Raw genomic sequence first — 12,778 nt, forward strand, 5'->3', positions numbered from 1 at the left:
CTGGTGTTGAAACCCGAGCTCCGAGAAACCTCCCCGCAGCAGCAGCAGCAGCGCAACATTGGCCGCAGGCCTCAGCACTTCCTCATAGCAACAGCCCGCCCCCGCCCTAAAAAAGCAACAGTTCTCAGAAGTCAGCTGACGCACGGGTTTATCTTTAACTGGGGTGTTTGACTGCAGCGCTGCTCTTCAGAAGCTGCGAATACTCAGAATTTTGACCCTGATGTGTGAAGATAGCAGCGCCGCCACCTCCGTCTGATGTTTCCAGGAAAAAGCACAATGGCTGAAAAGTTTGTGAACGTGACGGGGTTGATCTTTAAAACGCCTCCAGGTTTCGCTGCTGCTGCAGACCGTTTTTGCATTCCAGACTACTTTGTTTCTTACTGCTGTTCTTCTGCAGCCAAATCCTGCCCGTGTTTGGCCTCTGGCGCTCCCGCGTCTCCACGGCAACCTTCATTCCATTCACGAAGCACATATCAGAAAGGGGCACACCCAGGTCGCACAAAAGTTTGCTTGTCTTTTATTTTGAAAAGCCGTTCGCGTGTGCTGTGCTGGCCTCAGGTGATCGGTCTCTAAACTCTGAATATTACTGGTCTGCGGTCGTGATCGCTGATCCTCAGCTCACGTTTAATCCACCATCTTTGCTGTGGGCGGAGCCAAACCTCTGGATCTTACCTGGTTTCGATCCGGCTGCTGCCATGAGTTTGTTATTGTTGGAGGTAAATTGTGAGTCTCTGGATTCACAAGCTGCATTTCCGCATCGCCAGCATCTCTCACTGAGCAGCACCAGCTAGCATTGCCAGCTATGGTGGAGCTGTGCTTTTCTGATGCTAGCTCACTAGCAAGCGGAGCTCGAACAGTAATTAACATCTGTAAAGACGCTTCCATCAGTAAGTGAGCTGGTTTAAAGCTTGAGGGGGGGAACAGAACGCCGTCTGTGATGCTAACGGCCTTCATGACATGGTAGGCTTGTGCAAATGATCCGATCTGGTTTGCTGGAGGACGCGGCGTTCTCTGAAGCTGTTCGCCGACCCTGGAAAGTTTCCCATGTTTGCTTTATGTAACAGAACATTCACTGTATCTAGACAGGAAACTCCCAGCACAGCCTGGCCATCCACAGGAAGGGAGGAGGATGTTTGTTTTCAGAAAAAGCTGAACATTCCAGACACTCCTCCTTTGGCCCCATCAGGAACTAGCAAACTTGCCGCCGTTCCTCTTGCTCCAGTTAACGAAAGTAAAAGAACAAATCAACCGCTGCCACTTTACCTGAAAAACGACCAGCTCACAGCTTCATGTTAAGGGTGGCCTAGCCCTGGAGCTAGCATATCATGATACAACACACCATGGACGACAACGGCGTGTAATTATTTACGTCTCCACAACAGTGAAACAAATGCTGTGGCTGTAGCTCCAGGTGTTCTGGTGTCTCAGGTTCTGAACAGTCCAGAAACCTCTGCAGAACTCTGATCCTTCTTCTGAAACTCGGCGACAAACATCTAAGATGTAGGTCACCTGTTTCCTTTTTAGTCACCGAAACTCCCCCGAAACAGTGGGAAGGCGATGCTCTCGCTGCCGCGTCTCAGTTTCGTTGTTTGCAAAAGCGCGATGGTTTAGCAATCGAGACGCCGGCGTGGTCGTGGGGGTGGGAGCGGGACAGGCCCGGGCTTGTCTGGCCGCCAGCGTCTCACCTTGTGATGATGTTGTGACTGGGTCAGGTGTGTGGAAGGTCAAGAGGTCAGTGTCAGCTCCAACCGTCGACCCACTGACCTCGATATCGTTCTGGAAACCGTTTCTGACGCCGTTTTGTTGTCGCATCTCACGCGCCCTGCCCTCAGAGGTCAAAGGTCAGAAGACATCAGCTGAGCGGGAGTAGTGCGTCCCGAGCAACAAACTGTCATCTTTGGACCGAGCTGCGCTCATGTGACGCCGCTAACGTGGAGTCAGATGTCCTCTCATCACATGTTTCCCTCCCACGCTCGCCGGCCTCGACCGCGTGTTTGATCGTGAAAAGTGGAAGTTGGCAGCGGGAGAAGCGGTGACCTCATCGCCGCTACCGGACAGCAAACGCCAGGCCGGTCATCAGCCGCTGCGATCACCGCCGCAAAACTGCCGCCGAGGCTGCAATTTGGAGTTTGTGTCGAAAACATTCATCATGTGTGTCACACTGGGACCACTGTGGTACCACTGTGTGCCTGCGGGGGCAGCACCAGGGGGCGCTGAGCTGAGTTTTGAGTGGGCCTGAGGGCATTTCTGTTTCCTTAAAAAGGTAGATGCGTTTACCGTCACAGCCACACTTTTCAGTTTGTTCAGATGGAGGGAATTCCCCGTTTCCCAACAGACGGACGGACAAGCAGATGGTGTTTCCACAGGTCGGAACGCAAAAGGAGCGACTGTGTTGAACTTCCCCCGATGGTGAAGTTTGAAAGGTCAAAAAAAGTCCACCTTTTGTGTCACAACTCATTAAAAGCAGCGTAAGAGAATAGCCTGAAGTGGCGTCGACCTTCCTGCTCCTGGAATATTCCACCGTTTTCCCACCTTTTGTTTTCCCGCCTTTTGTTGCTGCTGTTGGTGGCATCAGACTTTGAATAAAGCTTTATTTACAAAAACACTCGTTCGCGACCTTTCGGCTGTGTTGAGATCAGTTTTGGCTGCGACCTCCGTGGAGCTCAGCGCCGATGGTGTTGATAGTGTGTTGTGGTGTGGGTGGGCGGGTGTTTGTGTGTGTGTGTGGGTGTGGGGGGGTGTTTGTGTGTGTGTGGGGGGGTGTTTTCCTGCCGTGAAAAGTATCTCTGATCACCTTTAAACCATCGTTTTGAAGCTTTGCTGTTGTTTTGTCTGGTTGTGTTTCTGTGAATTTGGGTCAGGGCTGAAGCTTCTCATCCCTCATGATGACAAAGGGTGCTGATTGGTGGGGGGGGAAGGGGGGGGGGGGGGATTACAGCACAGACAAAATAAGCAAAGACACAAAGACGCCCCCCCCACCCCCCGGCTGAAGCCTATTGCCTCCACGCCAGCTGGAAGGACGTGTCGATGTCTCGTTATTCTCCAGTAAACATCTGAGGGCCGTGACCTTGGTCCTGGACCTTGGGCCCTGGTCCTTGACCCAGGTCCTGGACCCTGGATGCTCATCCTGAGGATTTCAGAGCCGTGAGAGAACATTTATGAGGTTTTGTGCTGTGGGCTCGCAGCTTAATCTGCTGTTTTACTGTCTAAATCCTGCTGAACTCTTTCAATCAGCGGTCTTTAAATCGGTAAAGAGGTTTAAGCTGCTCAGATTCCATCCTGGATCTCCTCAGGGTTCCTAACTCATTTGGGTTCTCATTAGCTGTTAGCCACTGTTAGCTGGGCGATTTATTCTAAGAACCTTCACTAACAAACTAAAGTGGGAGTTTGCAGGAGGACCTGCAGGTTAGTATGATCTTTCCCTGACCAGACTAATGTGATTCCATTCTCAGGAACACTGTGGAACAACGCAGCCGGAACATTCCAGCCTCCGGTATCAACAGCGTGGGCGGCTGCTATCAGTCTCCTTATCAGATCACATTCCTCTCTCTTTAATCAGCTCTTTGTTGCTCCCTCAACCTGATTTTTCTTTCGTTTTAAACACTTTCATGCTGCATTTTCACCATTTACCTCCACCAAATGCAGGTTTGCTCCCACCGGAGCCACAAAGCTGCTGTAGCCTGACGTGAGCACGTGCTCGTCCATGTTTGCTACAGGCGCCGCGTCCTCTGACAGGAGGTTGTTTGTGCAGGTTCCTCTGTTTGCATTTCTCTGATGGCTTCATTTACAAACATACATTAAGAAACCTGCAGACAGTTACCGGACATCCACGGGTTAAAGTTAGCATTACCGCTAACTTCTCAGTAACTATTCTCTAAAGATGGTTTCATACTTTTGCTTCAGCTGTTTGAGGTTTTTTTTATTTGCGATGCTGCCTTCAGCGGATTTTCATGCTAATATAACGGGATCATGACTCACCGGTTATTTCTTCTGTGGTTTACACGTGTCCTGCATTCATGTCCAGGAGTTATTTTTGTTTGGACAAATGGAGCTTTCAAAACAGCTAGCTGCCTTTTCTGTCAGTTTCAGCAACTGATTGTGAGTTTAGCTAAAGCCCGCAGTTAGCTGCTGTCTTTTAAAGCTCCTGTAAAATGATTGGGTCAACAATTCTAACTGGTTTAACTGGTTGGTTGTTAGAAAGTTGATATAAATAACATCTGTACATCAAGTACAACAAACACACCCACACCCACACACACACATATGTCATTGCTCTCTTTAGCTCAGCTATATTAACTTTTATGACTAGAAAAGTGTCCCAACTCCTACATGGAGCTATTTAGTAATTCGATACCAGAGTGTCAAACAGGAAGCAACACAGGTGTAATTTTAGCATGTACAAGCTTTTTTTAAACATTATGGGATGCATGAGTTTCCTGCACCGCGCTGCCATGAGCTAACCTTTCCAGTGAATTTAGCTCCTGCTCAGATGAACGTCAGGTGTGTTCAGCTGCTGACAAATCTGGGATAGGTTATCAGCATGTTTGGTGCAGGTTGGGCTGTTTGTGTTCCATCTGCTGTGTCATCGCGCCTTCTCTGGAAAAAGAGCTACATGAAGCTTGAGCAGGAATTAGGCTTTTTATATTGAACTTAATGGTTATTAACATGCGTTTAAACTCACGTTTACATGTTTCAAAACTGAGGCCAGCGGGCCAAGTGTGGCCCACTACATCGTTTCATGGAGCCCAAAGGGACTCAAAAATATGTGTGACTATCTTTTAATAAACATCTGTTAAAGTGCACATTTACCATAAGGTTTACTGAGTACGGTTCAGAGCGCCCTATAACAAAACCAACCTCTCGCTTGTGATGCTAAAGCTCACATGTTTGCTCGTTGATTAGCCTTGTACAAACTTCCAATTTTTAAGTAAACAGACTAAAGGCACAGCCTGTTTAATTCTCAGTGTTGAATTGTTGGCTCAAGTGCTAAAGGGTTAATCTCTTGCTCCCCATGTGATCCTCCCCTGTTCCTTTGTTTTTAATATTTGCCCGTGATTAGATTGCATCATTTTACTTTATTCTTGCTTTGAACTCCATCGCTGCTCATCTAATTAGAGAATGTAAACCATCACGCCGCTGTTGTTTCTGGGTTCCTCTGAGTTCTACAAGCTTGGGTTCTGCACGTGTGGATAGATCCGGAATAGGAGCCTCCAGTAGAACAGGAGGAAATGGTGTCACTAAAGCTGTATCAGGTTCAGAGAAGAAACTTGATCCGCGTGAGATAGACGGGACAGAACATTCCTGAGGGAACGTTCCCACGTGACGACACGATGTGGTGATACCCGATCGTAGGATCAGGTTCAGGGGCAGCAGAGTCTTCTTGCTTTCAGGTGGATTTCTTTTTGTTCCTAATACTGAAACCGCAGTCGGAGACAGTCGAGGCAGAAAAACGTAAAGAAATATCCTGATTTCATATCAGAGGTGAATTAAAACTGGACAGAAAAGAGCTAACAAAGATTAGCTTGTCTTGGCTCCTGTGGGTCTATCCCCTGGCGTTTCTATGGAAACCGAAGATGCCCCTTGCTAAGTAGAGTTAGTATGAAGAAATTTGACATATACTTGTCAAACTTGTAATGTTAGCAGTTAACGGCAATTAGCATTAGCAATTAGATAGAAATGGAAAAACAGGTAGACTGCTTATGCTGGGACAGAGAGGGTTAAATTGCTGGTTGTATTGGGACAAAATGGATGTAGCTGGAAAACACTGTGCTTTTCTGTAAAAGTGCGAATAATCTTCTTGTTTTGAAGTTAAAGGTCTGGTTGCTAAACCGATTCTCACAGTTTCCTCAAGCCTAACAGATCTGGAGGGAAACAGCTGATGTTGTTTATCAGGAGGCTCGTCTGCTCTCTGTGAACACTGAGCTCACGTAGCACACGAGCGCATGCACACTCACGTACACACACACACACACAGAAAACTGGCTGGGTCTGGATCGCAGCAGCTGCAGCTTCTGCTGTGGCTTTGATTGTGCATCTTTGGTGCTTTGATGCTCTTCCCGAGCCATGACAGCGGGGTCAAAGGTCACGGCCGAGACGAAGCCCTGCGTCGTCACACAACAGGCGGATAACAGGAGTAAAAATAGGCGTTGTTTGTGCGATGGAGGCTGGAGACAGACAAGCCTGCCCTTGTGTGCTCACATGGCGCAGAGCAAATTTGAACTGAGAGGAAGTCAGCTGATAGAGGAACTGCGAACAATAAAGCAAACATGCTAATCAGGACCTGCGGCGGGTGACATCAAGATTTACTGTCTGCTGCTGAATCTTCGCCAAAACAGGAATTAAAGGTCAGTATCCCGGAGCAAAACAGGAAGTCGGCTTCATTCAGCTCAGCCAGCAAAAGGGAGAAGATGTAGAACCCAGCTGGGACGCGTTCAGGTTCACCAGAATATGAGCTCAGCTCTCACTTCCTGGGGGGGGGGGGGGGGGGGAGTTCAGGGACACCACATCCAGAGGGACACTATGTTTCTGGACACCAGCTGAGTCACAGCAGCCCAGAGACAGGCTGAGTCATGTGATGCCAGAAGTCACATGACTCAGTCCAGCTGAAATTCTGATTCACGTAAACTTTGGACACGTTGGCATGAGTCAGGGCGCCGCTGCGTCCTCACAGGTTCTCACGGACACTCGGGCCGACGCCATTGAACCAACTTTGTCCGCTCTCATTCTATTCTGTTGTCTTGAGATGTGAACTTCCTGTCTGGAAAGTAGGTTCCTTCTAAACAGGAAGTTCCTCTCACTCGAAGCGTTCTATGTTTATCGGCGTTGATGCCGTCCGGCGTGTTCCTGCGGTCTCGTGCTGGGCAGCCAGTAGAAACTGGGAATTCCTGCGATGATTCGGAGTCTATGGTGGTTTTAGGGGACAGTAACGACGAGTGAGACAGTTGAGAAGAACCCAGGGAGAAACCTCGTTGGTTTCATCTGATTTTCTCCCCGGTTGGAAGAACGGCGTGGACGTGCTGCAGATGTCCATTTGGCGTTTTCAGTCGCGTGACCTCGGTGCGGAATAAAACATCTCAAAGTTCAGTGGAGATGGCAGAACTTCCTCTCACGATGTTTCCACCAGAGGCAGAAACTGGTGTGGGTGTCGAGCAGCAGGAAAGCTGAGCGCTGCTCCTCCAGCAGCGTGGGCGGCGGCGCTGAAAGAATGTGGGCGGGGCCAACTTTGCATGTATTTCCCCGTCCTCGCAGGCCAGGACAGACGTGGGAGGAAGCAGCTTTTCTGTCACAACACCGAAGGTGTGCGGTGGTTTTCAGGTGCTGTTGGGAACTTTGAAAACCCAAAGTGGGCACAGCTGCCAGAAAAAGACCTTTTTGACTCGATGCCACATCAAAGAAATGACTAAAAGCGAAAGAAAGAACGTCCAGTAAACAGACGCAGGGAAAATGTCGACACAGCGGTGTCCCCCCCCACACACAGTCGAGTCTCACTCAGTCAGCTGCATTCAGGTTCCTCTGAACACATCCAGAACTTCCTCCCCAGAACCCTGTCACGCTCCTCTGCCGTCTCTCACATTCCTGCCCGCTAAGCTCTTGTTGTGCTGCACTCCTGTACTCCTGTGTGCAGGTGACCTGCTGTGGTCTGCAGGTGAAGTCCAGGACCAACCAGGCCAAACCATCCTCGTTCAGGTTTGGGTTTAAAACAAGGTCTCCTGACCCAGTCCAGTAGGACCCCCTAGCCTGCCGGGTTTTCAGTCAGACCAGGCAGAAAATTGTTCTTGGGTGCTAACTTAGTGGTAGGCCAGAAAACCCGGTTCACTCCTCAGGACTGGGTTTGGACCCCCCCCCCCCCCCATACATCCACCTTTTGTTGGCTCGTCTACAGTTATCAGAACCAGATGAAATCTGAAGTTTGAAAAAACTAAACTACTGTTGCTGTTTGTAATCTGGGCCCAAATTTAGCCTCCTGGTTCTGGGTGGAACCTGGTGACGAGGTTTCATTGTTAGCAGATAAAACCTGACGGTGGCACAGACAATAAAGGATTCAGGAAGTCCATGTTCTGGTGGATCTGAACCGCTCCCCAAAGCAGTGATGATGTCAGGGAACCCAGCAGAAACGGTGTCAGCAGACTGGCTGTTGTTGACGGGGCCCGAGCGCCGTGTCACCCGCGTGGGAAGTGTAAACCGCTGGACCAGAACACACAACCATGTGGAACACTGACCGAGAGTGAACCGTCTGTGTGCGACAGGAGCATTAAAGCAGAACCATCTGACCTCCTCCCTGAGGAGAATAATGACCCAGAAGGAAATTTAGCTTCAGCTCTTGCATGAAGTTCCTGGTTCTGGGTTGGGTGACTTGCAGCTGATCAAAGGTCATAAAAAAACAGATCAGTCAGTAACAGATACGAGCTGGTTCCTTTACTGGCTGACAGAAGAAGAATACAGGAGTTAAACGTTAATCGGGAGTTGAGCCATTAAGATCGGGAACCATCAGGATGAAGATTGGGAATGCTATGTCTTCACTTCCGATATGGTCAAAGTTAAACTTGAATAAAGATAAAAACAGATTAACGACTGATGACGTTTACGATATAACACACTTGTGAGGACACAACGGATGGTCCAAGCTGAAGAGTCCCGTGATTATAAAGCAAGGACAACAGTAATCATGGTTATAACCACTCATGTCTTCATGTTAGCGCTGCGGTTTCACGGCTCTGGGGGGGGCACCGTCATGGTGACTGGCTGCTTACTGGGCCGTAGAAGTTGGTTTGGTCGGAAAGTACCTAAAAGTTGAACAAGGTTATGAAAAACTACCCCGTCTTCCACCGAATCCCCATACAGCCGTTGTTATTATTATTGTTATTATTGTTGTTGTCATTATTATTGTTGTTATTATTGTTGTTGTCACCACAACCGTCATTAATACGGCCATGAGGGTTAAATTCTCACCGGTATTTTTCTGCCTTTCTGACTGTTTCTCCACTCTGGAGTTTTTTCAACCCTCACTAATCACTTCCTGTAATTCGGCGGCTAAACTAGGTCCAAATTTAGTACAGGAGGATTTTCCCCCTCACGACGGTACGATGTCATCACAAAGCTTTTTTTTAATTTCAGTTTTCATCATGTTTTTTCTGGTTTTATTCTTTTATATCATGTGGCTGAACCAAAATCTGATTAAAGGTGTGTTAAAGTGTCTGAAGTATAATCACCAGTTCTCTTAAATTAAAGGACAAATGTGAGGTTTTAACTTTAGTCTTCTGTCGGAAATCGAATTTAACACACACACACCGACACACACACACACACACACCGACACACACGTTCCCTTCCTGTGCCCACCATCAGCACTAGTCTGTATTTCGGGGTGTGTTGATGATGATCCCGGAGGACTCTGGCTCCCAGCTGTCCCTGCAGCTGATCTCTGAGGACCTGAATGAGGACACCTTCTGGAAATAAACGGCGCCGTCACGGCCAGCACAGATTGCACAACAACTCCAAGAGCTCCCGTGTGAATTACGGGCTGTCGTCTTTAAACGCTCCCACCTAAATTTAGCCCGGCGACGCTTCTGCTGAGTGATGTTTTTCTCTGCTGCGGCCGACGCAGGTAAACACTGATCCCAGAGCAGCAAAGCCGGCGGACACGGAGACGGTTATTATCAAGTCAACCTGTCCTCGTGCACTTTTGTTGCCATGTCAATTAGATCTCAGTGAAACTGGACCTGATCCACCTTTGGATCACCTCAAGGATGCGACAGTGAAAACCTGACGTTGTGCGGATCGCCGTGCGGATCGCCGTGCGGATCGCCGTGCGGATCGCCGTGCGGATCGCCGTGCGGATCGCCGTGCGGATCGCCGTGCGGATCGCCGTGCACGTCAGCAGTCGCTGCAGGTTTGGTCGTTGGGATTGCAGAAACATTCCAGATGTGATGATTAAAAATCACAGCTGTCATGTGACCTGCACTTACGATGACACCTGTAATTAGCGCGGCTGTTAGCCGCTGACCTTGGTGGCCGTCAGTCGGTGTTTATCTGAGGTGGAATTTGAACACACTCGTGTCAGGGCAGTAAAGGTTACCTCAGAGGTGTGTCGCATTCCTGCCGTGCAACCGAACAGACTACGTGCACGACGTGTGAGCTGCACTGAAGCAACAGGCCAGCGAGCGCCTGGAAACATGGACGTTGTTCTGTTGTCAAGTGAAATCTGAGTGCAGGTGAACGTGCACGCCGGGTCTCACGGTTAGACCTTTGAAGCCGAGCCAGTGTGGGTTCAGTCATGTGAGCAGAACCTCAGGACGGTTCCCAGCTGGGATGTTTACAGACCAGGATGACATCAGAAAACGTCAATATTTCAAATGAAAACACTGCCTGTTGATTTTAGCTGAGAAAACAGACGCTGATGGAGAGATAAACTAAAGAGGAAGTGTCGATTACAAAAACTACAGCATTGCTAAACTGCTTTCAGAAGTTGCACTGACCCACAATGGACAGAGGTCAGCGGCAAAGGTCAGCTAAATAAAACACCTGCCTAAATGCAGCAGTAAAAAAAAATAAACCCACTACAGAAGAAAATTTGTGGTTTAAAATCCCTAAATCTGAACTCAAACTTCCCACAAATAGGAAAAAAAGGAACTAATCTGGTGCTGTTATCAAAAATTTGAATGAAACTTTTCATTTGAATAGCAGGTTAACAATTATTCAACATGCAAAATCTGTCTTGATGCAGAATTATTAGCATGAATCGGGTTTGTTCTCCAGATCAGCTGAGCAACTTACAGAGTTAAAGCACCGTGAAAGTCGCACCCATCTCACAAAGACACCAAACTCCGCCCATCGGAGGAACAAGCCCCGCCCCCAGTAATGCTGGACATGTGACCACCTGTGTGTTTGAAGGAGTGGGTGTGGCTAATCACGAAAAACAGCCAAAGCCCATAACTGATCAGGGAAGCAGAGGAGTTAACTCGGGAGTTAGCATTTGAAACCAAGTTTGCCCTTTAAAATGAGGTTTTTCCATTTCTGATGCAAGAAAATGAAGCAGCGACAGTAGAAATGTTGCCTTTGATTCTTGTGTCTATTGAAATCAAGTTGGTTTTAAATATGGCGCCTGTGTGGGCGGCCGTCTCGTTTTAGCATAAAGCTCTTTGTCTTGGTGCGTGTTTTTATGCAAATACGGTTTTATCCCCTCTGTTCTTCACTTCTGACAACCTTTAAATCCGCCTCTCCACCCCTGAGCTGTGATTCCAGTCAGCCCGTCTCAATGGGCTCGGCGGCGTCCGTGGGCGGGGCTGGTTTTGTCTCCCCTCTCTGGGCTCTCTGCTGGATTATGATGGGATTTCTGCTGGATCTCACTGGAATAAAGATGCCCCCCCCACCAAGGAGCGCTCCTGTTGCATCAACCAATCAAGAGGCCCCAGAACTCGGCATCGCCTCAAGTGGTGTTTGTGCGTTTTCAGCAGACGGTGAGCTTGGATAATAAAGTCTTGCATCATGGAGGCGTAGCGTCGCCTTAAAGCAGCGTTGGCCTACTTCTCTTAACCAAACCGATGAGGATGATAATGGGGGGGGCAGATGATGAAGATTAGTCACAACATGCCACCTAGAATCTGGACCCAGTCAGGAGACGACCAGAACTGGCGGCCTGGACTTGGTTGACAAACATATATGTAAGAGGTCTGTGATAGGCTCCTCCCACTGTGGTCACATACAGGAGGACATGGGTGGACGGTGCACGGTGATGATGTCAGCAGAGCCCAATCGCAGTGACCTGATTGGCTGAAACATCAACAGAAGAATGTGTGAGGTCTGCATCAGAACTCTCATCAGGAGAACATGATGAGAACATGATGAGAACATGATGAGAACATGATGAGAACATGATGTTCTCATCTACAGCTGCAGGAAGAGGCAGGTGTGGACCTGCTGCAGATTACGTAAGATTTTTATGTAATCAGACCAAACGCCACCCTGATCACAACAACAACAACACACACACACACACATACACACTCACATGCACCTGCGAGCCACTTTGTGTAAATACTCCTTTTTCTCATGTGTGTTTCTCGTCCCGTGTCTTTTGTGTACATAATCTGTCCCGTGAGCATGTGTGAATATACCCAGGGACCAGGATCTTTCCCTACACATCCTGAAGGCATCACGTTGCTCCGCCACTTCGTACAGAGACGCTCTCACATGTTCCAGTCCAGGAATGAGACAGAGGACGTGTCAGGACGGAGCGTCTCCAGGACACTGTGTTCCAGACGGGATGAGCATGATTTTATTTTCATTCCTGAGAGGTGACGGTCCATCATTCCTGATGAGAACGAGTCTGTCCTCTCATTTGATCCATTTGGAAAAACACCCCCCCTCCCCACTCCCCCCTCCCCCCCGCTTCCCCCTCCCTCTCGCTGGAGTTTTGTGGACACACCAGATTAAATGTTACTGCAGCTCCGGTGTTTTTCAAGCTTTCCCATCTTCTTTCACTTTCATTCTGTCTCAGTTTGAAAGCTTCATTCTTCACTTTTGTTTTGGTATAAAATAACACACGCACACGCGCACACACACACACACACAAACACACGCACACGCGCACACACACACACACAAACACACACACACACACACACACCCATACCGCCCAGGCTGTGTGTGGCCTGTGGTCTGTGCGAGAACAAGGCCCCCCAGTGTGTTCTATTTTCCACATTCCTGGACCCTGACATCAGCCAGGCTGCAGGAAGGCCCCCCCTCCCACTGCCTTCCCGACCCAACAGTCTGAGAGTAG

General features: G+C 48.8%; 1 long non-coding RNA gene across 1 annotated transcript; it reads left to right on the plus strand.

The window, feature by feature from the left end:
* Nucleotides 1–6,358: 6,358 nt before the first annotated feature.
* LOC115250464 (uncharacterized) lies at nucleotides 6,359–12,444 on the plus strand. Its single transcript, XR_003889013.1, has 3 exons — nucleotides 6,359–11,456; nucleotides 11,705–11,797; nucleotides 11,890–12,444. It is a non-coding gene; the product is annotated as an uncharacterized lncRNA (long non-coding RNA).
* The last annotated feature ends 334 nt before the right edge of the window (nucleotides 12,445–12,778 follow it).

Source organism: Takifugu rubripes, chromosome 7 (assembly GCF_901000725.2).
Source record: "Takifugu rubripes chromosome 7, fTakRub1.2, whole genome shotgun sequence".
In the NCBI taxonomy this organism is placed as follows: Eukaryota; Metazoa; Chordata; class Actinopteri; order Tetraodontiformes; family Tetraodontidae; genus Takifugu; species Takifugu rubripes.